This window comes from Rhincodon typus, chromosome 7 (genome assembly GCF_021869965.1).
Source record: "Rhincodon typus isolate 14 chromosome 7, sRhiTyp1.1, whole genome shotgun sequence".
Lineage (NCBI taxonomy): Eukaryota > Metazoa > Chordata > Chondrichthyes > Orectolobiformes > Rhincodontidae > Rhincodon > Rhincodon typus.
In genome coordinates, this window is record NC_063338.1 from 28,663,256 (window position 1) to 28,690,852 (window position 27,597).

Genomic DNA, 27,597 nt, shown 5'->3' on the forward strand with positions numbered 1-27,597 from the left:
TTATAGAAGCTTGTAAAATCATGAGAGGCATGGATAGGGTGAATAGCCAAGGTCTTTTTTTCCCCAGGGTAAGGGAGTCCAGAACTACAGGGCATACAATTAAGTTGAGAGGGGAAAAATTTAAAAGGGACCTAAGGGACAACTTTTTCATGCAGAGGGTGGTGCGTGTACAGAATGCCAGAGGAAGTGGTGGAGGCTGGTACAATTACAACATTTAAAAGGCATCTAGATGTGTGTATGAATAGGAAGGATTTAGCGGGATATAGACCAAATGCTAGCAAATGGGACTAGATTAATTTAGGAAACCTGGTCAGCATGGACGAGTTGGACCAAAGGGTCTGTTTCCTTGCTGTACAGCTCTATGATTCTTTATCTATGATAGACTAATTGGCCTGTAATTTCCTGTTACCTGTCTTCCTCCTTTCATGAATATAGGGGTCATATTTGCTATATACCAAAGTGATGGGATCTTTCTGGAATCTAGAGATATTTGGAAAATTACAACCAATCCATCTATTATAATAGCAAATACTTCTTTTAAGGGCCTAGGATGAAACCAATCATGTCCTGTAGACTGATCAGCTTTAGTTCTCCCAATTTCATGCTAACCTTTCCTAGGAGACTATAATTGTTTTAGGTTCCTCCCTCATTTTCACCTCTTGATTTACAAGTAATTCTGGAATTTTTTTATGTCTTCTAAAGAGAAGATGGACACACAATATATGTTCAACGCATCTGCCATTTCCTAATTTCTGTTATTAATTTGTCAAATCACTTGCTAGTTGATTAATAGTCATTTTAGTTACTCTCTTTTATTTTAAATACCTGTAGAAACTCTTAGCTATTTTTCATATTTCTTGTTAACTTTCTCATGCTCTTTATTTTCTCCCACTTTTTGGTCATATTTTCTCTTTAAATTTGATAGTATCTTTAACCTCCTTAGTTAGGAAATGATGCATGCTTCTCAAGTCTTTCTCACAGGATTGTAGCGTTTGTGGATGTTATGAAACATCTCCTTAAATGGCTCTCTCCCTTAACCTGATTTCTCAGTTCACTTTAGCAAACTTTGTTAGCATACCTTTGTAATTGCCTTTAAGTTTGAAACCTTTAGTCTTTTATCCACTCCTCTCTCCCTCAAGGTGAATGTAAAATTCTATCATGTTGGGATCATTGTTACCAAGTGGCTCTTTAGCTATGAGGTTATTAAGAAGAGTCATATCAAACTCAAAATGTTAACTCTTTCTCCCGCCACAGATGCTGCTGAGTTTCTCCAGCACTTTCTTTTTATTTCAGATTTTCATCATTCGCAGTACTTTGCTTTTATTAATTAATTCTGTCCCGTTGCACATTACCGGGTCTAGAGAAGCCTGCTGTCTGGCTCCAGAATATGCTCCAAAATTGTCCCAAAACATGCCTACCTCATCTTCTAGATTACCTTTGATAATCTGAGTTGTTCAATCAATATATAAAATAAAATAAGCTATTATTACTGTCATAACAAACACAAAATGCTGAAGAAACTCATCAACCTCTTTTGTCTGGCCGAGCTTGTTGTCATTTTGAACAACTTCTCATTTAACTCATCTCATTTTCTCCAAATTAAAGATGTGGCAATGAATACACACATGGGTCCCAATTCTGCCTGTCTCTTTGTGAGATATATGGAACATTCTTTGCTTCAGTTTTAGACAAGCCCACACTCACAACTCTTTCTCTGATACATTGGTGATGCCTTCGGTGCTGCCTCCTGCTTTTCTCCAGATTTGGAAGAATAAATTAGTTTTGCTTTGAATTTCCATCCTTCTTTCACCTTCACCTGGTCTATTTTTGACTCTTCCCTTCCCTTCCTTGATTTCAATATTTCCATTTCTGAGGATAGGCTGTCCACCAATATCCATTACAACTCCCCTGCAGTTACCTTGACTACACTTCCTCACACCCTGCTTCCTGCAAGGATTCCTTTCCATTCTCCCAGTTTCCCCATCTCCGTTGCATCTATTTTGATGATGCCATCTTCCACCAGGCTGCCTCTGAAATGATTTCCTTTTTTCTCAATTGAGCGTTCCCTCCATTGTGGTTGACAGGGCCTTGAACTGTGTCTGACCCATCTCCCATCATTCTGCTCTCATCCCTTCCCCTCTTCCCAGAACAATGATAGTGTTTCCCCTGTCCTTACTTTCCACCCCACTAGTCTCCCCTGCTATTTTAGCCACCACCATACACATCTTCCTCTTCCATCCATTGTCAGTATTTTGCAGGGACTGTTCCTTCCATGACTCCCTGGTCTGCCTTCCATCACTTCTAACACTTCCTCACTCCCCCATGGCACCTTGCCATGCAATCGCAAAGGCATAATACTTGCCCATTCACCTTCTCCCTGTCCAAGGTCCCAAATACACCTTCCAGATGAAGCAGCGTTTTATTTGTCCTTCTTTCAATCTAGTCTACAGTGTTCACTACTGATAACGTGCTTTCCTTTACATTGGCGGGACCAAATGCAGACTGGGTGACTGTTTTGCAGAACGCCTCCACTCTGTCCATTGGGATGACCCTGACCTCTCCATTGCTGGCCTTTACAATAAACCACCTTGTTCTCATGCTAACATTTCTGTCCTGGGCTTGCTGCAATGTTTCAAATAAGCATAACATAAGCTCGAGGAACAACACCATTTTCACGCTCATGGACTTTGCAGGTCTCAGTATTGAACTTAATAACTGCTCACATAACGTCTGTTCTCCATTTTTCTTACATTATCTCCCCCCCGCCACACCCCAACCCCCAGGCCTCCTCTGTGCCTTGTTTACATTACATTTAGTTGAGAAGACCAATTCTCTCCACACTTTAATTTACACCCATTTTATATCTTTTTACTTTTCTTCACCATTAACAACCCCTTTGTCTTTTGCACTGAGTGAACTCCTCTATCAAACGTATACGAAAAAAGCATTTTCCAACACCTTTCAGTTCTAAAGAAATCATACGGTCTGGAAACACAATCTTTGTTTTTCACTCTGTAGATGCTGCCAGACCTGCTGAGTTCCTCCAGCAACCTCTGTGTTTGTTTTAGATTTCCAGCAATGCAGATATTTTGCTTTCTTCTGAATGATCACTGCTATGGCTTTCTCATATGTCCCTGATATTTCTTCCTGTATGCTCTACCCTCTACTGTAGTTACTATTTTTATCTCTTCTCTAAGGGTTATGAATTGAAACTGCACTTCAGGATCTGTGTGTATAACTTAGACTGGTGTTCTACGGATCATGTTTCTGGTTTGTGTTCATAATCTAATGTACAACTATTCAAAGCGACCAGGGTCACATATCCTCAAGCAAGATTGCTGGACACATTAACTGGTAATTTGTGTTATTCCCGTTTGTGAGGTCTTGCTATGTGGCATTTTTTAAACATTATTTTATTTTAAAGAAACACAGTCACTTGTCGGTAAATGCTACAGTTATTTGGTACACGTGCCACAATGACCCACTTGTTCAAAGACTGAATGAGGAAGAAAAGTTGGACGAGGAACCATCGAACTGTGAATGCTGGAGAAACTCAGCAGGCCTGGTAGCTTCTGTGAAGAGAGAAACGGAGTTCACGTTTCGAGTCCAGTATGATTCTCCTTCAGAACCAGCAGAATTCTATATTCGCCTTCTTCAAATACTGTCACTGTATCTCGACAGAGCTTCAGTTTCATATTCCAGCTGCAGGTTAGCGCTACCTAGTAGCGTATGTGGAGGTGCCGGTGTTGGACTGGGGTAGACAGAATCAGAGGTTACATGACCTTAGGTAATAGTCCAACAGGTTTATTTGAAATCACAAGCTTTCGGAATCACTTCACCTAATGAAGGAGCAGCGCTTAGAAAGCTTGTGATTTCAAATAAACCTGCCGGACTGTAGCCTGGTGTGTGACATCTGAACTCGTGCACTATTATCTTAGCGCAGGAGGTGGCAGAACAATTATTAAGGTAGCACAAGCTGATACAAGTCTTTCTCTGAAATGAAAGTCGTGATACTGTGTTTTGTAAGCTTCAAGTTTATAATACATATAATCCATGGAGATAAGTAGGCCTGTCTACCCAGTAATTTATCTGTCTCCCCAGTGAGTTAGAACTTTAGAATCGAATTATATTTAGGGATGATTGTAAATATATATTGACTGCGGCCCTTAGTAGCACCCTCCAATTTTCCTGTTCCTTCTTGTGTTAAGGTATTTGGCCTTCATGTGATTACTCCCAGTTATTCTAGGCTATGGGAATTTAATAAAGGGGTGGAAATGCTCTCCACTGTGCCAGGGTTGCGTGTGTTTGTTGCTTATTCTGTTTTACACCCGTCTTCCCTTTACCGTACAAACTATTCTCATAGGACACCTGTCCGACTTTCTGGTAAACGGGCTGTTGCAATTTATGTTGGCTCCTAGCTGGATTAACTTCACAACTGCACATTTTACAGTGAGGGAAATGGATAGCCAACTCTACAGAAAGGACTGAGCCGATCAAGGCCAACCCAGTAATTTGGTGCCTAATCCCTTGTGGGCACTATCCTTGCAATCTTCACCCTGCATTAAACACAGGCGACGGTGCTACTCACCAGCCCTCCGATCTGGTCTGATCTGAATGGCGATGCGTCTTTTCTGGGAACCTGAAACAAGATAAAGCTGCAGGATCATACTGTAAATCTCCACCTACTGCATTACGGTTATTTCTTTTCCTTCCACCCCCCCATCCCCACGGAAAAGATGGGAAGAGCCCTCCGCTGCATTTCCAGTCACAGAGGGCTCTAGCCGCGTCTAAAAGCCCCTTCTAACCGTGCGCTGAAGCTTGTCGGCTGGCCCTCTGACAGCCACTGGAGTGTGGTCTTGGCGAAGTGGGAGGAGACCTCCCGCCCCCTGTGTGAATGACACACAGGAATCCCGCCCAAACCTGGCCCCTGGCTGCTTGAATGTGGGGAGAAAGGAAAGAGAGAGAGAGAGAGACAGGAGGCCGAAAGCAGCTCGGCTGGGCTGCAGAGAGACTGCGGCGGTGTCTCCTTGGAAGCTGAGCTTTCCTCCCGGGGGATGAGGAGCCGGCCGTGACCCGGCGTCGGGAAAAGGAGGTGGGAACAGCGGCGAGGCAAACATGCTGCAGCGGAAAACAGGCGGTGGGGCTGGGGAGACGATTCCCAAACACCTCCAGCGGAAGATCTGCATCGCTTGCAAAAACGACTCGCCCGGGATGTATATTTTTCTCCCTCTATTTTAAAGCAAAGAAAAAGGAAGGAGGGAGGGAGTGTGTGTGTGTGGAGAAAGTAAAACCAAGACGGAGCATTAGAATTAGAAACCCAGTCTGAAGGCTGCGGGAAGAGGGACCGAACCCTGTTAGCAGCCGCATTGAGTGCTGCTGGAGACGGAAAGACTTCCTGCGTCTTCCTGAGACTGCTGGGCTGCTCGGGATGACTGGATTGAGCACATCTTTCTCCCTGAGGTAAGTAATCGCTCCACTCCAACTCCATCCCTCATTCCCGGTCTGTCGGTGAATCCGATGCAGGATCTGAGGCCGGAGTTTCCTCGTCTCCTGGTCCTGGGGGAGTCTCTCTGGGATAGTCCCCGGGCCTGGGATCGGAGACTGGAGAGAAACTTGCAACAGATCGCCGTCCCAAACCAGAGCGACCGGCATTCTGCAATTATCAATATGGTTTATATATATATATATATAAATAATATTTAATCACATGTGTTTTTGCACCAGTTCTGGTGTGAAAGGGTTTTTGTCCAGGTATTTTTGTGGATCCCATCTGTATCACTCCTCCCTCCAGTGGCATTCGGGTGATGCTCACCTGTTTTTCCGAAAGGAAAGATGTGTTTTTATTTGGCTCGCCTGTGTTAGCCCACCTTTGTGGCTCCGCCTCATCCCGGAGCGGGGTTTGGTTGGGTTGGGGGACGGGGTGGGGAGCCTGGTTGTATCCAGACAATGCGACATTGGTTTGGAGCAATCCCCCCCCGCAGCGGCTCCTCCGTCACATCACCTCACAGCTGTTTACACAGACCGCCACGTTGTCGCGCTGCTGCCGGGGCTTCGGGGGAGGTGGCGGAAAGGATGAAGGGGTTGTCACGCCGCTGGGGAGGTAAAACGGTCTCCCGTCGAGTTGGTAAATAATCCACCGGCTTCACTCGCCCTCAGGGACTCTCTCTCCACGCGCCCTCATTGGTCGCCTCGGGTAGACCCGTGTCTAAACACTAATAATAACATCTTTCTGATTTAGTGGTGGAGGTTCCCCTTGGGTTATGTTGCTTCATCTGGCAATCGTCAATAGTCAATCGTCCCGTCTCCACAAACTTTGACAGGGTTGAGCACACCATCCTGTGACAGGTTTTCTTGCAGCAACACTGACCCGCTGCCGTCCTTAAGCCTGGCAAGTAAAATCACCTGCAATGCCTTCTGTTTCCTTGCACTGCGACATTACCTCTGGTGCCCCCCAAGAAATAATCTTTTATCTCCTCCTGTTTCTACGACATTCTGTACCTTGACGACATTACACATCAGTCTTTGCTTCTATTGCTAGCAACACTCGTCTCTATCAGTTTTCTCAAATACTCTTGCATTTTTAGATTGCCTGTTCAACATTGAGAGCTGGATGGGCAGAAATTTCCTTCAATTAACTATGAAACCACCTCTTGCTTGGAACTCTGTTCCCTAGCTACCAACTCCATCTTTAGCCTGACAGCTATTCAAGGCTGAAGCAGACTGATCAGAAATACTTGATTTTGGCATGAGCTCCCAACCCACATACCTGCACCCTCCCTAAGATTGCCAATTCTTACTTCTAACGATGCCCAACTCCATCTCTGCCTCGGCTAATCTCTTGCCAAACATTTTATCACCAGATACTGGAATGCCTCAACTTGGCTAATGCTGAAACCCTCATCCATGCCTTTGTTATCTCTACACTTAACTACTAATTCTTGGCAAGCCTCCCACATTCTACCCTCTGTAAACTCAAAGTCATTCAAATCTCTGCTGTCTGTGTCCTATCAAATTTCTTTCACTCCTCATTCCTTTGATTGCTGCTTCTGGTTAAGCAGCACCTCATATTTTAGGATTCTTCTTAACCTTGTTTTCAAATCTCTCCATGACTTTGACTTTCACTGTCTAATTTCTTCTCACGCTGGGATAGCTGAACTCATGGCCTGTTGAGCATCCCCAATTTTAATTGTTTCAAAGTTGGGGACCATACCATGCTTCAAACATAAAATCTGGAATTCCCGATCTAAATCCCTGTGACACGCCTTAGAATTTACCTCTTTGATAATCATTCCTAACGTCTCAATCACTAATGACTCAGTCACCCCTATGACTCAGTGTCAAATTTGAGCCGGTGGTTAGCACTGCTGCCTCACAATGCCATGGACCTTGGTTTGATTCCAGCCGCGGGCAACTGTGTGGAGTTTGCATGTTATCCCTGTTTCTGCTGGATGCTCTGGTTTCCTCCCACAGTCAACAGATGTGCAGGTTAGGTGGCCTGGCCATACTAAATTGCTCTATAGTGACAAGGGATGGGCTGGCTAGGTGGATTAACAATGGGGGATGGTGTGTCTGAGTGGGATGCTGTTCGGAGGGTCGGCGCAGACTCGATGGGCCAAATAGCCTCTGTCTGCACAGTAGGGATTCTATAAAATTTTTGCTTTAGTGAAGAATTTTAGGACATTTTACTATATTAAAGGTACTACGTAAATGCAAGTTTAGTTTGATTGGACCATTAGTTTATTATGTTGGCAGTGCACTTAAATGGGCTGTTGTGGTGCTGTCCAGTGAAAGAGAAACAGAATGTGCTGCAACGACTTAACTGGTCAAGCAGCTTTTGTGGACAGTGATGTGACCCTGTTACGTTTAAAAGAATTAGATTCCCAGTGACGGTCTGAAAGGGATTGCACAAGATATAATGTTTCAAAACTTTTACTGGAACAAACAAACTAAAATCAACATTGATCAAATATTACTTAGGCAACTAATACTCTGAACTGCAGACAGACCACCCTTTATTTCCATTTTAATATACTGAAAAATCCCATGCCAGAGTTATACTTGCAGCACCCTCTCCATAGAATCTTAATTCTTTTGTACAGGAAACGTAAGAACAGGAGTAGGTCACTCAGCCCATCGAGTCTGCACTGCCTTTTAATATGACTGATCGAACATTTCCGTGTCTTTTACCCACGTTATCCCCAAACCATTTGTGCCATTCAGAAGCAAAAAAATGATCAACTTCTACTTTAATGATACTCAAAGTCTAAGCTTCCACAGCCGTCTGGGGCGGATTCATCACCCTGAGTAATGGAACATTGTCCTTATCTTGGCCCTAAATGGCATCACTCTTATTTTTATTTTGTGTTCCCTGGTTCAAGACTCCCCAACCAAAGAAAGCCTCTTACTTGCATCTACCCTGTCAATCCCTTTGAGTATTTTGTAGGATTTCAGTAAGATCTCTTACTCTTCGAAACTCTAGAGAAGACCAGTCCAGTTTGCCCAATCTCTCGTCATAAGACAAACCTGCCATCTTGGTAGCAAGTTTGATGAATCTTTGTGGCACTCCATCTATGGCATAGATAAAGGAGACCGAAGTTGGACGCAGTGCTCCAGGTGTGATCTAACCAAGCTCCTATATAATTGAAGCAAGACTTTACTACTCCTGGACTGAAATGCTCTTGAGACGAAGGCTCATATTCCATTTGGCTTCTTAACAGCTTGCTGCATCTGCATCTTAGCCTTCAGTGATTTATTTAGAAAGACACCCTTCACACATCTATACCTCCAACCCTCTTACCATTCAAGAAATAGCCTGCACAACTGTTCTTCTGTCCAAAACCTCTCCCTCTCCTTAAGGACAGGGTTGTGCTTAGCTGTGATGTAAATTACAGTTGATCCTGTCTCTTGTTGTCATCAATTTTACTTAATCATCATAGTACAGCAAAAGTAAGTTTCTGCATGACAGGATTGAAGAAGAAAATTATGTAAGCAGTGGAGTGAGAATACTGCACAAAATGAAACATGAAAATGGTTAAACAAAGCCTTCAGTAAAGGCAGTACTCTGGATAAGAAATACTCTGATTTAAACATCTGTTAAAAGCTCATAATGTTGAAATCTACAAAACAAAATACTTCAAATCCCAAGAAAATTAATTTACATACTTTTAACATTTGCAAACTGCCATTGCTCAAAAGGTTAGTTACCTGGTGGCAAGATTATTCACTGGTACAATTCAAATTAATTTTTTTGTCTGACAGTAATAGACTTGACATCGACATTCTGTTTTAATATTACTGACCTTATATGATGCATTAGTTGACCGTCAACTTGCTTGGCAATTGCCAGTTCTGTCCAGATCTAGAAATTGGCTGGCATTCCTTTTGTTATTGATTTAAAGCACAGAGATATGCTTAATATAACTCAGTGAGTGCAGTATGTTCTTCATATTGCTGATCAAAACTGAACATGACAAAGCAGTATTCTCATCTTTTGAATGCTGTTTCTTCTCAAAGGGATGACCACATTTTTAACTACTAGCCTTAACTGTTCATTCTTTGGGTTTTAATATTGTGATTTCTTTTCTGCAGAAGGATTGAGATGAAAAATATATATTCTCCATCACATTTAGCAGTATATTTTTCGTAAGTAGACTTAAGGCGTATGTAAACTGTTGTTCCATTGTGAAGTATTTTGCCTCCGAAGCGCAAGGATTGAGGGAGGCGATGGCCTAGTGGTATTATCGCTGGACTATTAATCCAGAGACCCAGATAATGTTCTGGGGACCTGGGTTCAAATCCTGCCATGGGCAGATGGTGGAATTTGAATTCAATAAAAATATCTGGAATTCAGACTGTAATGGTGACCATGATGTTAATTGTTGAAAAAACCCATCTGGTTCACTAATGTTCTTTAGGGAAGGGAACTGCCATCCTTACCTGGTCTGGCCTACATGTGATTTCAGACCCACAGCAATGTGGTTAACTCTCAACTGACCTTTGGGCAATTAGGGATGGGCAAAAAATGCTGCCTGGCCAGTTACACCCTCATCCTGTGAATGGATTTTTAAAAAAATTTTAGGTTTATGTCCAACATCAGGTCTTGACAATCTAAAATATCCTGTGGCACAATATCAAAGAAGAGCAGAGGAGTTATCCCTGGTGGCTTGTCCTATATTTATCAAAATCATAAACAGATTAACTGGTCAGGATCACATACTGTTTATTTGGCGTTTGCTGTATACAAGTTGACTGCTGTGTTTCCTAGATTACAGGTGATGGTATCTCATTGGCAACAGAATGCTTTGAAATATCTATGTTTGTGAAAAATACTATATAAGTGAAAGTCTTGTTTGTTTAAGATTTGTTTGTCTTAATTATGCTAAATATGCATGATTTCTTAAACACATGGATAAAACGTATATACACACACAGGTGTCCCTATACCGTAAACTGAAATCAGAGAACTGTCCATTTATTCTCTCCTGCTAGCATTGATTGACAATGAATATTGACCTTTGTACATATAGAGTTTAATGGTTCTAAATCAAATTGATCTGAGGTTAGTAAATTTGCGGATTACACCAAAATTAGTGGTATAGTCAACAGTGAAGAAGGATATCTAAGATTAGAAAGGGATCTTGATCAATTGAGTCAGTGGACTGAGGAATGGCAAATGGAATTTAATTTGGATATTGCGAGCTAATGCATTTTGGTAAAACGAACAAGAGCAGGACTTGTACTGTTTATGGTAAGGCCTTGGGTAGTGTTATCGAACAGAGAAACCTAGGGGTTCAGGTACGTAGCTCTTTGAGAGTTGTGTCACAGGTGGACAGAATGGTTATGAAGGCATTTAGCACACTGGCCTTCCTTGTTCAGACCATTGAGTATAGGAGTTGGGACATTGTGATGAGGTTGTACAGGACATAGGTGAGGCCACGTTTGGAGCACTGTGTACAGTTCTGTCGCTTTGCTCTAGGAAGGATATTATTAAATTGAAGAGCGTTCAGAAAAGATTTACCAGAACGTTGCTGGGACTGGAGGGTTTGAGTTATAAGGAAAGGCTGGATAGACTGGGACTTATTTCACTGCAGTGTAGGAAATTGAGGGCTGACTTTGTGGAAGTTCACAAAATCATTAGAAGTCTGAATAAGATGAATAGCACAGATCTTTTCCCTAAGGTGGGGGAGTTCAAAACTAGGGGGCATATTTTAAGATGAGAGGAAAAAGATTTAAAAGGGACCTGAGGGGCAACTTTTTCGCACAGAGGGTGGTTCATATGTGGAATGAACTGCCAGAGGAAGTGGTAGATGCTGGTAGTTAGAACATTTAAAAGACATTTGGATAGGCACGTGAATAGGAAAGGTTTGGAGGGATATGGGCCAAATACGGGAAATGGGACTAGTTTGGTTTGGAAAACATGGTTGGCATGGACGAGTTGGACCGAAGGATCTGTTTCTGTGCTATATGACGTTGAGATGGTCTAGTGACCAAGTCATACACGTGAAAACTAAAACTGTACTTTGTGATACAACTACCCAGCCTTCATTGTGGAAAATTTTCTAACCCTGATATTTGTAAAGAGTTCAATTGTCTGTATTATCTGACACAATATATTTCTCAATACAGTGAATGGCCAGATTGTTTTTCAGAAGAATATTAGAATTTGTTTCACAAGTTATGACTGTGAATCAGAAGACATTAAATGAAAAAAGAAGTGTGGATGCTGGAAATCAGAAACAAAAACAGAAATTGCTGGAAAAACTCAGGCCATGTGATGACAAGGTCTAGTGTGTTGGGGTTAGGGTAAGGACATGAGTGAAAAAAGAAATTCTGTTCAAGAATCCTTGGGGACCTTCTGGCCTTCAGGACCCAATATTGAATTCAGTAATTTTAGGGCCTGGAGCACCCTCTCCTGTGTCCTTGCCCCAACCTGCATACATCAGACCTTGTCATCACATGGTTTGCTACCATGTCAGCCACTTGTGGTCCCTAGGCAGACCTTTACCTTTGTCTGCCAAACTGTTTGTTTTTTTCTCTCTCTTTCTTTCTCTCCGGGCTCCATCTCCACCAAGTCCTTTTACTCCTTACTGCCTCCCCCCACCCCATCTTCAGCATATATACCAATATTTTCCTAGCTAGAATCAGTTCTGAAGGAAGGTCACTGGACCTTTCTTAGTAACTCTGCATTCTATCCACAGATGCTACCAGACATGCTGAGTTTTTCCAGCAACTTCTGTTTTTGATTCAGAAGACATTATCTTGGTTTGCACTGAATAATCTGATGCGCCTTTTAAGAGTGTGGATAACATCCAGATTTGGGACATATTTTGACAGCTTGTCTTCAATTGTTATAATGTAAAACAAGCCCATGGTCTTAGAAACAATGAATTTAAAATTGAATGCAAGGTGTTAAATTGGCACTTGCTAACTTTATAAATCTGCACCCTCTGTCTGATCTATTCCTATATCTGTTGCTAATTTCAAGAAACTAACAGCTTCAGACAAATTACAAGTAAAAGAAGGAAATTGGAAAATAATTTTTAAAAGATTGAAATAATTTAATTAAAAAATTAAGAAGATTACACATTGATACAATACACTGTTAAACACAGCATTTATGTTTAGAGCTTAATTGTGAAGTAATTTAAGTTGTTTCCGGTCAGAGTTGAATGTAGGGCGGGGAATGCATAACTGGACAGTGATACACAATGACAACCTCTGTTCAGAGGGAATGGGATTGTGTTGTTTTTTTTCTGTGGACCAGTGAAGGATCTCCGTGACATCAAGCCACTTCCTCTCACTGCAGGATTTTGTTTTGTTAGGGGACTGGCTGGGTAGAGATACAGGAGAACTGGAGTCCAGTCTGCATGATCATTTTCCAGTTTAAGGCAAAGTTCATAAAAATGATTGGAATCAAATATTATGTTTTAGTGATCAGGGTTGAGGACTACTTGAAATAGGGTCAGGACACTGAAAAGAACTCCACTGTTTTTCCTAGAAAGTATTCGAGAGCATTTTACAGCCATCTGTGGAGATAGCTGCTCAGTACTGCATTGATGTGTCAGCCTGGCTGCATTGCTTATTAGAGCGAGGCTTGAACGCACAACCTTCTGACTCTAGCACAGGAGCACCACTACAGCTGACAACTATTATTCTTGCAATCTGTTAATGGCACATATGCAAGAGTCTCAAGGCTTTCAAATAAAAAGACACTGATATTTGAAGCAATACAATGCTGTTGATATGCCAGATCTAGCTGATTATGGTGATTAAGGTCAGCTGGAGCTGCATGCAGATCTTTTGCATGCTTCACACTATTAAGCCAGTGCAGATTATACTTTTCTCTTTTTTTTAAACAATGTATTCTTTCCCTTTGTGTACTGTTTTGCATTTGCTCATGTGATCATATTATTACTTTCATGAGTTCTCTCTCAATTGCTGCCATGAATTCTCTCTCTGTCGCTTCCAGGAGTCCTCTGTCTGTCGCTTTCATCTCTTAAATGCTGTTCTGTGTTTGGACTCTTTCTTCTGCTGTGGTCTTCTCTCTTGCTCTTTCTCCCTTTGCATTGAGTGACATGTTATGCTATCGCAAAGGGCAATTCTCATGAATTGATTTGGTGTCCTAAGCTCCCAGCTGACCATAGACCATGGCACAGTATCATTTTGTGCAGTTTTAACAGAGACTGCTGCATTGTTACAGTGTTCTATGAATTGTTACTGATTATGCTTTAACTAAACTTCCATATTTTCCTTTTCAATATTGTGCTCCACCAGCATTTCAGCTAGTCATAAACAGCAAAATGTGTGCATTAGTCTCCTTTATAGCCATTTCACAGAATGAATATATGCAAAGAAAAAGTATAATTTTGTCTATTGTTTTGTTTTGAACAATTCCTGAATACAATTTACATAAATAGTGTTGACAGTGCCAAAAATAATTGGAAAACAACAATAAGTTTACAAAGAAGACATTTTGGGAAAAATATTTTAATGTATTTACATTATCTTTGTATCCAACATACTGGGTAAGCATTCAGACAGGAATTTTACACTAAGGTGTTGGTCCTGTTCTCTGGTGGCAATGGTTGGAAGCGGGGAGGCGTGTGATGTGGAAGCTCCTGATCAGGCCATTAATGAGCTCAGCTTGAGACTTTCGCTGCTATCTGGGAGGAAATCTTGCCTCTGTCAGCTGCTGTCTGGTCCTAACAGTGCCTCTGGGAGTGAAGGCCACTGTTAAGACTGGAACCAGTTTCCAGTGTAGGGTATCAGTAGAGCTGGATAACAAGGTGGTATGTGGAGGTTTCTATGGGGCCAGTCTGTCTGGCCCGATGAGGATCGTGAAGGTTATAATTAGGGGAACACCATGTGGGAGCTACATTGAGCATAGGGTGCTTGAGTAGGGTGAGTTCTCTCGTTACCTCTTCTCCCTGAAGAGACATTAGTGAACCAGATGGATTTTTACATTTGACAGTGGTTGCCTGGCAGCTGGCTTTTCGTTCCAGATTTTTTAATTGAATTCAAATTTTATCATTTGTCGTTGTGGCATGCAAACCCATGTGACTGTGTCAATGTGAGTGGGGGCTGTGGTGAGAATGAGCAAATAGACTGTAGCACCGTTGTAGAGGGAACCATTCATGTGGAGGGGAGAAAAGAGAAATGTAATTGTAGTCGGAGATAATATAGTCAGGAGGAATACATCGTTCTTTGTGGCCAGGATTGAGAATCCCGAAGGCTGTGTTGCCTGCCCGGACTCGGGATATCTCAACTGGGCTGCAGAAGAACTTGGTGTGGGAGGGGAAAGATCCAGTTGTTGTGGTCTATGTACTTACCAATACTATAGGTAGAATGAGGAAAAAGGTTCTGCTGAGGGAATATGTGCAGATAGGGGCTAAATTAGAAAGCAGAACCAAAAAAGGTAAATGTATGGATCAGTATTTGAGCCATGAGAAAATAAGCACCGGGTCAATATGATTAAAGTGGTAAATGCATGGCTGAAAGACTGGTGTGGGAGAAACGGGTTCAAGTTCATGGGACATCAGCAGCAGTACTGGAGAAGGAGTTGCATAGAAAATTATGCAAAAATTTAAAAGGGAGGGGAGCTTAGCTGAGGTTATTAAATTTTCCAGAATAAATAATGGGACAGAGAGTATGGAAAGGGTCAGAAATCTAACTTCAGGCACAACAGATAAGGGGACAACTGAGTAGCGGGGCAGTCAACGCAGGACTGAGGGTGTTGTACTTAAATACCTGCAGTATACAAAACAAGGTAAATGAGCTTGTAGCGCAGAGTGAAATTGGTGATTATGATGTTGTGGGTATCTGAGACGTGGCTGCAAGGGGATCAAGCCAGGTACTAAATATCCAAGGATACACTATCTAAAGGACAGACGAGGGGCTGGGGTGTTACCTTGTTATTGAAAAATGAAATGAAATTGGTAACAAGAGGTAATATAGATTTGGAGGATGTAGAATCTGTGTGGGTAGAGTTGAGGAACTGCAAAGGAACTAAAGATCCTGTTGAGAGTTATGTATAAGCCTCTTAGCAGTAGTCAGGATGTAGGCAAGAGTGGATGTTGGACCACTGGAAAATAAGGCTGGAGAAGTAGTCATGGAGAACAAAGAAATGGCGGAGAACCGAACGGATACTTTACATCAGTTTACACAGTGAAAGACACCAACAGCATACCAGAACTATGAGATTCAGGAGGCAGAGGTGAATGTAGTGGCCATCACTAAGGAGAAGGTGCTGAGGAAGCTGAAAGGTTTGAAGGTAGATAAATCACCTGGACCAGATGGACTACACTCCAGAGTTCTGAAGGAGGAAGCTGAAGAGATTTTGGAGGCATAGGTGGTGATATTTCAGGAATCATTGGAATCAGGGAGGATCCCAGACGACTGGAAAATGGTTAAGGTAACATCCTGTTTAAGAAGGGATGGAGGCAGGAAGGCAGGAACCAATAGGCGGGTTACCCTGGCCTGAGTCATTGGTGACATTTTAGAGCCCATTATTAAGAATGAGATTGTGGAGTACTCAGAAGTGCATGGTAAAATAGGGCTGAGTCGACTCAGCTTTGGAAAGGATTGATACAGTGTGGAGCTGGAGGAACACAGCAGGCCAGGCAACAGCAGCGTAGTAGGAGAGTCGATGTTTTGGGCCTAGACCCTTCATCAGGACTAGGGAGGGGGAACGCAGCTGGGAAATAAGTCGAGGGAAGAGAGGTGGGGCTGGGGGAAGGTAGGTGGGATGGCGATTGGTGGATGCAGGTAGGGGTAGTGGAGATTGATCAGTGGGAAGGTGGAGCAGATAGGTGGGGAAGGAGATGAACTCCTTGACTTGAGACTACTTGTCCATCTCCTTCCCCACCTATTCATTTGCCCCACCCTTCCCACTGACCAATCTCTACCACCCCTACCTGCATTACCAGTTGCCATCCTACCTACCAACCCCACCCCTCTTCCCTGTATTTATTTCCCAGCTCCCTTCCTCTTCCCAAGTCCTGATGAAGAGTCTAGGCCTGAAACATTGACTCCTCTGCTCCTCCGGTGTTGCCTGGCTTGCTGTGTTCCTCCAGCTCCACACTGTATTGACTCTGACTCCAGCATCTGCAGTTTTTGCTATCTCTGGCTTTGAAAAGGGTTGGCCATGCCTGATAAATCTGTTAGAATTCTTTGAGGAGGCAATGAGCAAGTTAGACAAAGGAGAGCCAGTAGATGTAATCTATTTGGATATCTAGAAGATCTTGGACAAGTTGCTCTTAAGGAGACTGCTAAATAAGGTGAGAGTCCATGTTGTTAGGAGCAAAGTACTGGCATTTTTTCTCAACGATTGGCTGACTGGGGATAAAGGGGTCCTTTTCAGGATGATAGCCAGTGATGAGTGGAGTTCCGCAGGGGTCTGTGTTGGGACTGAAATAACTCCACAGAGGCCAGTATCCTGTCACCAAGTCACCATTTATTTACACATAGAAAGTCCTTGACATTGATCCAGCTCCCTCAGAGTCAGCTGTCAAAGTGAACAGGATGTCTGACACTCGTGTTTTTATCTGTTAGCCAGGACTCCCTGACTGTGGCTGCTAATCTGGTCCAATCAGGGAACTCTTATTCTATGAGGTCCACCTGGCTGACCTTGTTACCATCACTACAAAGACCGCAGATATTCATGTCATACATTAACGATCTGGATGAAGGAACTGAGGGCATTGTTGCTAAGTTGCAGATGACACAAAAGTAGATGGAGAGGCAGTGATAGTGTTGAGGAAGCAATAGGACTTGGACAGGTTAGGAAAGTGGGCAAAGAAGTGGCAGATAGAATATGACGTGGGAAAACGTGAAGTTATGCACTTTGGTACGATGAATAGAGGTGTAGATTATTTTCTAAATGGCGAAAGGCTTCGGAAATCTGAAGCAAATCTGAGTCCTGAGACTGTATACGGCTCTGGTCAGACTGCATTTTGAACGTTGTGGGCAATTTTGGTTCCCTTATCTAAGGAAGGATGTGCTAGCATTGGAAACTGTCTGGTGGAGGTTCACAAGAATGATCCTGGGGGTGAAGGGCTTGAAGTAGTTGAGGCCTCTGCATCTATACTTGATGGAGTTTAGAAGGATGAGGGGGGATCTGATTGAAACTCACAGAATACCGAGAGGCCTGGATAGAGTGGGCGTGGAGACTAGAACCCAAGCTCAGAGTGAAGAGACGACCCTTTGGAAGTGAGATGAGGGGGAATTTCTTCGGAGGGTGGTGAATCTGTGGAGCTCATTGCCACAGAGGGCTGTGGAGGCCAAGCCACTGTGTGTATTTAAAACAGAGACATATAAGTTCTTAATTGGTTAGGAGATCATGGATTATGGGACAAAGGCAGGAGAATGAGATTGAGAAATGTATCAACCATGATCAAATGGCAGAGATGGCCTAATGGCCCAATCCTGCTTCTATGTCTTATGGTCTTATGTCTGCAGAACTTGAACTTGGGAATTCTTGATTCTGAGCCTAGTGGCAACCACTACACCACCAGCTCCCCTATTTTAAAATATGTATTAAGTATGAACAAAAAAAACCTAACTATTAATGTTTATAAGGAATACATTGAAAGAAACTAGAGTGAAGAATGAAGTGAATGGTGTCACGTTGGAACAAATTGATGTTTTTCTATTAAGAGCAAGTGATAGCAGAAGTTATCAGATCTAGTGCAGAAGTTTGGAGAAGGATAAAGATGATCAGACGTAATTTTGTGAAGGTGAAAATGTGTTAACAACTAGCTAAGACAGGCGTGTAACAACAAGAAAACTCAAGATGCTACATTCTGTCCACTTTCCTGTATGCTTTGGAAACCCTGGAGAAGAAAATAAAGGCCTTTGAAATGTCAGTGCTAACATACATGCTAAAAATTCCATATATAGACTGTAAGACAGGGGTACTAGAAATTGCAAAAGCGAAAATAACATTAAGAAGTGATGTCCAGAAAAGAAAATTTCAGTATTTTGTCATTTGATCAGCCGGGGAAAAACTGCAGAGATCTGCTGCCTTCCTTCCAGGAAGCAAAGTGCAGAAAGAGCGGTCAACCTAGGTGTATGTCAATGCAGACAAGCTACAGCTGATTTGTGAGAATGGTGCAATACAGACGAGGCTGGCGTAGCATGGGAGGGATAACTACAAGCAAAGGCAGTATTTCCAAAAGTTAGGGCCAGACATGTCATTTTCCTGTTAGATTTTGGCGAGTATGGGCTCCTGTTGGTGTCTGTGTCCAGCGCAGATTCATGCAGGTGCAGGCCGATGCGAGTTTGGGCCCACTACGTGACTCTGCGGCATCAGCAACGGCTGCATCGGCGAGGTGGTCCCCAAGCAGACTCATGACGGCAGTGGAGTTGTGTTTGGGCCAGTGTGGTAGCTGGCAGAATCAGTGGCATTGGTGAGGTCCAGCGAGGACTCATGGAGGTGAGGGTGAGATGGCACTGAAGAGTGATGTGTTTCATTCCAGTGGCGGTGCGGAGAAGTGGACTTGTGCCTGGCCTCTGGCCTGTGACGGACCACTTAACAAGAAGGACTGTAAAGTTTTCTTCATTTTTCTGCCTTTGTATTTTATGTCTTGGTTTACATTTCTGTGTTTTAACATGGCACCATAGATTGGTGACACTGCATAACACTTTTCACTGTATTTTGTAACAAAATACGCGTGACAATAAATAAATCAAATTGAGATTTCAGAGGGCCAAGTGCTTGAAATCTCATCTGTTTCTGAAGAACAAAGCAGTAACTTGGAGTAGTTGTTGTTAAGCAGCAGAGATTGAGAACTGTGGTGCCCTTTCTTAGCCTGTTTGTCCTTTCACAGGTAACAAAATTATGGAATTAAAATGGAAAGAAACACCGAAGATTGACATACCAGAGAAAAGAATGATCTTGCATTTATATAACTCCTTTCACAAACTGATGATATCCCAAGATGCTTTATAGGCAATGAAGTCCTGTCACTGTTGTAATGCACAACTGTGATTTGAGTTACAGCAAATGTCTGAAGATTAAACTAAATTTAAATAATTACTACAATTAAAAGCTACAATTGAGCAATTTTGTGTGACATTTCTAAACTTGAAATCCTAACTAGTTCAGTAAAATACTATAAGAACTGATAGGACAGGTGATGTATTGTAGCAGTAGTATTTGGAAGCCAGCAGACACGAGTGTGATCCACAGCAACCATATTATACAGTAGATGTCTGAAGCTTGTGGAGTTTCGGCCTGGGTAGATGATTGTCCTTAATGAAGGACTAACTTGGTGAAAAGTTAACCTTGTTTTCCTCCACCGATGTTACCTGAGCAGCTGCATATTTCCAGCATTTTGTTTTTTTTTGAAGATTTCCAGCATCCGCAGCATTCAGCTTTTGTCTTCCTGTGGGAGAAATGGGTTTCAATTCCTAGGATACTGGCACCATCACTGGGGAAAGAGAGAGCTGTTCTGTTGAGATGGATTGACTTGGACTGTGTTGCGTGGAGTTTGCACATTCTCTCTGTGTTCTGCGTGGGTTTCCTCCGAGTTCTCCCACAGTCTGGAGATGTGCAGGTTAGGTGGATCAACCATGGTAAATTGCTCGTAGTGTCCAGGGATGTGCAGGTTAGGGGCTTGTGAGGGTGGCGGTGGCGTGAGGGTATGGATCTGAGTAGGATGCTCTTCGGAAGGTACATGCAGATCTGCTGGACTAAACAGCCTCTATCTGTACTGCAGGAATTCTATGATTCTAACACTTTGACAAGTACAAATTTCGCAAATTCTCCCTTACAATAATTTATCTGTTGTCACGAGGTAATTATTTAAAATCTAATTTAAATAGGAATAAGAGGAAAAGATTGAACGTACCGGGTCCCAGTTGTTATTCTTGATACTTTACTGCAGGTCACAGCTTGACTCATGTCAAGCTGGAAGGTCGGAGCTGGCTATGATAAAATATACTTGCAGCCTCAGATGTAATTCTAAAATGTGAGTTAATTAAGGGAGAGCTGCAAAAATACCTTCACAGTTACTTATGCCAGCAGAATAGTGAAGAATTAAATGAAAACAATCATTGCAAAATAAATAATTGATATAAAGAGAGATGACAGACAATTGAAAATAATAAACAATTGCATTTTTCTAGTATTCTTCACAATTTTGCCATTGACAAAGCATGTCATAACTTTAGAATTATGATAAGTATTCTCATGAGCAGAAACCATTAATACTTGCATAACAAATCATGATTTCCAGCAGTCACTAACCTCACCTGCAGTGAAGATTTTCCTCCACGTCTTCCAACCTCATAGTCCCCATATCTGAGCAGCTCATTGCTGTCTTGTTCTCAAAATCCACAAACTGGATGGCTCTAGTTGTTTTGGCCTGTTCCGGCTACAAAGCGCTTATTTCTTCCTTTATCAACAATATTTGTTTCTCTCTTCATCTCTTTCCCCTAAATCCATTACTGTTCTGTTGTTCTCTGTCACTTTCACAGTTTTCAGTTCCCTGACCCCAACTGTCTTTTCTTCATGGGTGTCCAATCCCTCAACCGAATGGAAATGAGGGCTCTTCAATTTGTCTTTGGAAAGAGATTTCTAAGCTAGAAATAATTGACCTGAAATATAAATAATTTCCAGAACTGGACCGCTAACCACCATCACCCTCCTTGACCTGGCTGAACTTGTTCTTTTATTGAACAACTTCTCTTTTAATTCCACTTAATTCCATCAAATTAAAGGTGTTGCAATGGATGCCTGCATGGGTCACAACCTTCCCTCCTGGTTTGTGTGGCAAGGCCCGGCAAGTATGGAACATTTTTTGTTCCAGCCCTGTTCGGGTCCCCTCCCAAAAGTCTTTTTGCCAGTACGTAGAATCATAGAGTGTTTGCAGCACAGAAAGAGGCCATTTGGCTCATTGTGTCTGTACAGGCATCCTGCAAGAGAGATAGTCATAGAGACTTACAGCATGGATGTGCCCATTCTTATTCTGCTGCTTTTCACCTTTATCCTGCAGTTTGTTTTTATTTTCGGATGAGTATTGAATTCTTTTTTGGAAGCTACAATTGAATCTGCTTCCACCAGACTGTCAGGTGGTGCATTCCAGATCAGAATCTTTCACTGTGTTAAAAGGTTTTTCCGCATGTTGCTTCTTTTCTGAAAACTCTAAATCACTGTCTTCTATTTCTCAATACCACTGTACCTCAAGAACTCTTTCTAAAAAAAAATGTTAATTGTTTGTTTGGACATGTTATGATATACCTCTTGAGTTGTGTGGGATTTGAGCCTGGACCTCCTGGCACTGAGGTAGGGACACTATTACTGTGCCATATGATTTTTTTTAATGTACTAGTATATGAGCAAAGGTGAGTCGCCAATTAATGCCCACTAGCTAATGTACAGTTAACACAAGGAACCATTTGCTGTTTTGTTTAATTTATTTGATTGTGGTTTTAAGAAAATCAGGTGTGACTCATACAACACATTTAGAAAAATGCAAAAGAATGAAATCGCACTATATTAGATCAATTAGTTTACTTTATCTTTGGTTTCTCATGTATAAACTGAGCACAATGAAGCAATGAGATGTAATGAATTGCCACCTTATGTTATTAAAACATTATTATTGTATTTTGGTGCCTGGAAGTTTGCATTGTTTGGCTGTTATGTGAATACCAGATTATAAAGAATTATTGTTTGCTTCCCAAAGTACACAGTGGTTGAAATTGGGGTACATGGAGTAGCATCATAGTGAATAAAGTCAGAAGTCACACAACACCAGGTTATAGTCCAACAGGTTTATTTGAAATTGCAAGCTTTTGTACTATAGGCCCCTTCGTCAGGTGAAGTCAGAGAGAAGCACACAGAACATGGAATTTATGGGCAGAGGGATCTAGGGCAGAGAGATCAAAAGATCATACAAATGGTGTGAGCAAATGAGGCCCCAGGAATTCTTTCACAAACTCCTAGATGTCAGCAGCAAGCTCAATGAGTCAACCAATGAACCGGAACAGGGAGATCTGCAGTGCAGCGACCAAAGAAGAGGGAGTCAAATTGGACCCCTCCAGAACGCCTCTGCCCTAGGTTCAACATGTATGCTGGAGCCATCAGGAGATGCCAGATTTATCAGCTGCACTCGCAAGATAGCACAGAATGTCATCCAAGCACAACATAATGCCATCCATGCTCTCCAGACCAATCGCAACATTGTCATCAAACCAGCAGACAAAGCAGGAGCCATTGTCATACAGAATAGAATGGACTACTGCAAAGAAGCGTACCAACAACTGAACAACCAGGAACAGTACAGACATCTTGGGGTTTGTGAAAGAATTCCTGGAGCTTCATTCGCTCACACCATTTGTATGATATTTTGATCTCTTTACCCTAGATCCCTCTACGAACAACTGAACAACCAGGAACAGTACAGACAACTACCTGCTGATCTGACCAAAGAACACACCTGTCAACTGAACAGACTGATCCAAGACCTTTGATCCAGACCTTTGGAATACCTTATGCACTCTCATCCTGCGTACTTCTTGCATTGGACACTTCTACTGCCTTCCAAAGATACACAAAGCATTGTATCAGACAATGGGACCCTGTGTGGGAACCTCTCTGCCTATGTCGAGGGCATCTTGAAACCCATTGTACAAGGAACCCCGAGTTTCTGTTGCGACATTACAGATTTCTTACAGGAACTCAGCACCCATGGACCAGTTGAACCAGGAGCATCCCTTGTCACAATGGACGTCTCAGCATCTTCCATGATGACTGCATTGCTCAACAGCCTCAGCACTCAACGCCAACAACTGCCGATTTCCAGATGCCATCCCACACCTCATCAGCTTCATCCTCGACCACAACATCTTCATCTTTGACAACTAGATCTTTATCCAAACGCACGGAACAGCCATGGGGACCAAATTTGTACCCCAATATACCAATATTTTCATGCACAAGTGCGAGCAAGACTTTTTTGCTGCACAGGACCTCCGACCAATGCTATACACCAAATACATCAACAACATTTTTTTCCTTTGGACTCATGGCGAGGAATCACTGAAATGACTACTTAGCGACATCAACAAGTTTCATTCCAACATCAGACTTACCATGGGCTACTCTTCAGAATCAGTCTCATTCTTGGACACGCACATCTCCATCGAGGACAGGCACCTCAGTACCTCACTCTCCTGCAAGCCTACAGATAACCTCACAATGCTGCACTTCTCTAGCTTCCACCCTAAACATATTAAAGAAACCATCCCTATGGACAAGCCCTGCACAAATACAGGATCTGCTCAGATAAGGAGGAATGTTACGGATGTTGAAAGATTTTGAAGGACACCCTCATAAGAACAGGATACGAAGCTCAACTCATTGATTGCCAGTTCCGACGTGCCACAGCAAAAACCTGCATCGACCCCCTCAGAAGACAGACACAGGATACAACCGATAGAGTACCCTTCATCATCCAGTACTTCCCCAGAACGAAGAGATTATGCCATGTTCTTCGCAGCCTTCAACATGTCATCGATGACGACAAGCATCTTGCCAAGATCTTCCCTACGCCTCCACTTCTCACCTTCAAACAACCGCCAAACCTTAAACCATCATTTGCAGCAAACTACCCAGTTTTTAGGACAACTTAGACCACAACATCACACAACTCTGCCACAGCAACTTCTGTGAGATATGCCAGATCATTGACATGGATGCTACCATCACATGTGGGAACACCACCCACCACATACATGGCAGGTACTCATGTGACTCGGCCATATTGTCTATTTCATAGGCTGCAGGCAAGGATGCCCTGAGGCATGGTACATTGGCGAGACCATGCAGACACTACGACAATGAATGAATGGACACTGTGCAACAATCGCCAGGTAGGAGTGTTGCCTCTCAGTCGGAGAACACTTCAGCGGTCAAGGGCATTCATCTTCTGATCTTTGGGTACGCGTCCTCCAAGGTGGCCTTTCAGATACACAACAACGCAGAATCGTTGAGCAGAAACTGAGAGCCAAGTTCCATACTTGTGAGGACGTTCTCAACCATGATCTTGGGTTCATGTCGTGCTACATGAGACCCCATCACACTTCTGTATCTGTAAAATCTTCCTTACTGTCCTGATTTGTCACTATCACCTGGATAAATTGTTGGGATCTCTCTACCTTAATGAATAATCCAAAACTGTACAAACTAATTACTTTGGTTTCACCCTTGGCATGCGACTCATTTACCTGTCATGTTATTCCAGTCATTTGTTACTATTTGACACTCCACTCTAACCAGTTATATGATCTTTTGATCTCTCTGCCCATGAATTCTCTGTTCTGTGTGCTCCTGTCTCACTTCACCACTGAGGGGCTACGCTCTGAAAGCTTGTGATCCCAAATAAACCTGTTGGGCTATAACCTGGTGTTGTGTGACTTGTGTGCCCCAGTCCAACACTGGCACTCCACATCATCGTGAATAGGCAACTTATTTTTGATTCAGTCAATTTATATTTTCCATTGACTTAAACTGGGCTAAGATGTTTAATTTTTAGCCGACTAAAAGTACAGACAAAGAAAGACGGTCTGCGCAAGAGTTTGAACTCGTGTTCTGCAACTTCAAGAAAGAAGATTGGGCATGGTGGAAAGTTGGTTGGTGGTTCACTTAGTGCCCTTTTCCAATTGACCAATTTTGAAGCATATTCTAATCACTGAACATTCAGTGCTTATTTAAATCCTTTTGTGGCCTGAATGTAGCAAGATGCTTAGACATGAGGGTACATGATGATTGATAGGTTTAAAAAGTATCTGGAGTCTGCTCCTGTTACGTAGTGTATTAGTGACAAGAAATAAAATATCGTACCAGCAATAAATATATAATTGTTTTTGTTTACATTTTCCTTACTTGTGCTTTGGATTTTGGGTTGGGCAATGCACTTGAAGTATGCTGATCATTATCTTTGGAGATTTCACTAAGAATGCTAAAATTCCTTTTGGCAGGGAAACCTTTGGTGTTTGCTCTGTAAACTGCTGTACATGTTGTATGTATTAACTTGAGGTAGCAACATGTGCACTCCCATGATTGTTCAGTGCTGACAAGCTGCTTGGCTATCTGGTCGCACTGAACGGCCTGGCAAGGCATGTGAGCAAGGCAATCAAGTGCAAAGTGAGCAAATACTAACAAAACAAGTGAAGAACTGTGAAATGCGCTGTGTTCTGAAACATGAGACAGGCACTTGTCTCAGTGCCAAAGGTGTCTGGCAGCAGCATTGCAATGGAAGGTGTCGGTGAGTTCCAAAGAGCAGTATTGATGTGCTGGACTATATTCTAAGTTAGTCTGAGATGTATCTTGATGTGCGGGGAGGTTGCTGCTTTGCTGATGCTGAGTTCTGTGATGGCTGTCCCATGGACGGTGCCCAGAGATGGTAGGGAATGTTGACCAACATGGCAGCCTGAGAAGACGCTGGCAAGTTACAGTTACTTGTTAGCCACTCTGACTTCCAAGTCAAGAACTGGTGCTGCCTAGTTTCTCACCTGTACTTGGGGAAGTTGTAAACTGCATATATATGAGGTGAGATTAGGGATAGTGAGATGTAAATGCATGAAAACAGGGCCCTCACTGCTTACTAATGAGATTCTCATTAGCCATTGAGACCTCAAGGGAAAATTGGACTTGTTTTTTTCTTGATGTTGAGAATCTTGTTTATTCATTTTTGCCATACTCTCCTAACTTACTCATCATTGCCCATTTCATTCAGACGAGAAAAAAATTCCACGCAATGAGGTGTTCCAATGACTCCAACTTGGCCTGTGTTAACATTTTGTTCTCCTTTAGTTAATCTTGTTCATTGAAAGTCTAACCACAAGTAAAATACTATCTTTTCAGTGAGAATATGCAACTGAATTTGAACTGTTTCTTCATCCGTTAACTCAAGGTGGCACGGTTGCTCAGTGGTTAGCACTGCTGCCTCACAGCGCCAGGGACCTGGGTTCAATTCCACCCTTGGGTGACTGCCTGTGTGGGTTTGAGCTAAGTGCTCTGGTTTCCTCCCACAGGCCAAAAATGCGCAGGTTGGATTAGCCGTTCTAAATTGCCCCGTTGTATCCAGGAATGTGTAGCCTAGTTAGATTAGCTATCATAAATGCTGGGGTAGGGTTTAGGGCTGGGTCTGGATTGGATGCCCTTCAAAGGGTTGGTGCAGACTCAGTGGGCTGAAAGGTCTCTATCTGCAGCGCTGTAGGGATTCTATGATTCTGACTTAGTGCCATCATTTTTATAGGGTCACTTTGATAACTCCTGTGCATATTTAATTTTGCTTTTGGAAGAGTCTGAGTGAAACGTTTAAACAAGGATGACTAATCCATTAATGGCTCCTGATTCCACTAGATCCTTTTCAATTTATGCTTACATTCTTTATTTTCTGATGTAATGAATGAAATCAGAAAGTTTGGCCTCTTGCTTCCACTTTGTGCGTCCCATTAATGAAGCAACTGAGTTTTAGGAGGATAGTGGTATGGGAATACAGGAGCATCTGCCACTTTAGTAGTGCAGTACATTTATTTTCCAAGGTCCCTGTGTCTCAATGTAATTCTTTTTTGCAGTGTAACTTTCTACCTTTCTGGTCTTCCCTAATGTTGTGTGCTCTTAGCTGTGATATCCTTCTGACCCTTTTTCCATCTCAGCATTGGGTGATAGCTATATTGGAGTTGTCGAGTTTTTTAGAAAGTGACCTCTTCATTTAACCATAATAAACTTGCTGTAATATTGATATGCAAGTCGAAGTGGTAAATTAGTTTTTGCTTTCTGCCATCTTTTCTCTAATGGCTCTCATCATTTATTTTAATTGTTGAGTTACTGCACACACAGCTAATTGTTTTCCACAGAAGTAACTTTGCAGTAACACTAGAAGTTATTCGTGGAGTATTCATGGAGTTTTTCTTAATGATGCATATCTCAATTTATTAAAATGTAATTTTAATTTCTCCATCTGCCATTATTGCACTATGTTAGGCAATGGTTGTAGGTAATTTAAAAATAATTACATACACTGCTGAGTGGCCGTACATACACATGCACGCACACAAACATATGTATTAGCAAGAAATGCACTTGAA

The 27,597-nt window shown here is 42.4% G+C and overlaps 1 protein-coding gene across 1 annotated transcript in view; it reads left to right on the forward strand.

Moving 5' to 3' along the window:
* Positions 1-4,962: 4,962 nt before the first annotated feature.
* Positions 4,963-27,597, forward strand: part of hecw2a (HECT, C2 and WW domain containing E3 ubiquitin protein ligase 2a) — a 291,027-nt gene continuing 268,392 nt past the window's right edge. Inside the window, exon 1 of the mRNA XM_048599375.1 lies at positions 4,963-5,460. The gene's annotated coding sequence lies outside the window, so the exon portion shown is untranslated. The remainder of the gene's footprint in view (positions 5,461-27,597) is intronic.